The sequence below is a fragment of the Limulus polyphemus genome, unplaced genomic scaffold (genome assembly GCF_000517525.1).
Source record: "Limulus polyphemus unplaced genomic scaffold, Limulus_polyphemus-2.1.2 Scaffold1016, whole genome shotgun sequence".
In the NCBI taxonomy this organism is placed as follows: domain Eukaryota; kingdom Metazoa; phylum Arthropoda; class Merostomata; order Xiphosura; family Limulidae; genus Limulus; species Limulus polyphemus.
In genome coordinates this window covers 171,501-173,196 of record NW_013666626.1, presented here as the reverse complement: position 1 = coordinate 173,196, position 1,696 = coordinate 171,501, and positions in this window count along the sequence as shown.

Here is a 1,696-nt window from a genome sequence, read left to right as displayed (position 1 = left end):
AAGTGTTTAGGAAGGAAACACATACTGATATTTACTTGAGTTGGTGGTCAGCTCATCACAAATCTCAAAAAATATGGATCATAAAAACGTTATTGGCTGTAGCAAAAATGAATTGCACTTCAAAAGAAGAGCTGGATAAAGAAGTACATTATCTGCAAAACGTATTTGTGAAAAGGAATTATTATCGTACTAGAAAAGAACTGATAGCTTGACAGAAAAAGAAAACCATTATTCAGATAATAATTCCGTTATCAAATACAAATGAAAATATGTGGAAAAAACAGAAAGGATATATATACTTCCAATTATATGTTAATTTTTTCAACAGGATTGTTTGTTTGTTTTGAATTTCGCGCAAAGCTATACGAGCGCTATCTGTGCTAGCCATCCCTAATTTAGCAGTGTGAGACTAGAGGGAAGGTAGCTAGTCATCACCAATGTCGACCTCCCACTCCATACTGAAGTGATTGAATGACAACTGAAATGGTTTTGCGACCCTTACTTTCTAAGATACCTAGTGATGTTTCTAATGAAATGTATTAACTACATTTTGTGATCCCCACTTGATTCTCGACAGTCAGACTGTTTTGTTTTCATACGATTAATGAGACTGAAAGGACTTAGCCATCTATACTTTCTAATTCTATTGAGCAGAGTTCCACCAAATATGATATTTGTCAGATATTAGACGATAGCTGCTAGATATTATTGATAGTTAGGACAGTTTGTTGATTGCGATATTAATGGGATTGAAAAGGCTTAGACACCATTGCTTTTCAAGCTATTCATCAAAGTTTCACTAGATGTGATATCTGATAACAGCTACATGATCAATAATATTTCAGACAGTTTTTTGGGAGAGAAACCAATGGCTGAAATGGGTTTACTACCCTTACTTTGAGCGTTATTAAGACAGAGTATATGTGCTACATTATAAAATTATCACTCGATCATCAACACCTAGGGCAGACATGTGATTGAAAAGTCAGTATATGAAAGATGTTGCGACTCTTGTTTTCCGTGTGGTAATATGAAATACCACGTATAAGCTACATCATACGGTTACTACTTAGTCAGCAGAAGCTAAGATAAATAGAATGAATAGATATAATACTTAGCATATCAAAAGATTATACACTTGAAGACGTTAGCTAAAAGTTGAAAAATTACTTGAAACCCTTGCTTTTTGAGTTATTGGATAATGTTGTCTAGCAGAATGTGTAACATTGCTTTTGTGACTAATACTCACCATCTTAAGCTATGATTATCATGGCTGAAAGGGGAATTGGGATCTTTCATTTATGCACCACTGAGTGAATTTTTTGATGCAAAGCGTCCAATGTTTTGAAAGAATCACGCCAGTGATTTAGTCGAGCTGCGAAAACACTATGAGTATACTGCTCTATGCTCATCTATCTAACTGGGAAATATGCCAAGTTTACAAGAAATAAAGGAATTGTTTTACCTGAGCTTTCAATGAGGTACACCACAAATTTTAATCCCGTAATAGACTTAATGAATAAGTCATAATTCAACTTAATTTCACTAGTGATTTTTTTACTCTGAAACATAAATGAATTCGACAGTTCCTAGATGAAACTACTTTCGCCACTGAGAATTACCAAAGTGATTCATGCAGTAGCCAGAGGTAATCTGTTTAAGTTACAAGAGTACTTGGTGTCATGCTCATCTATAA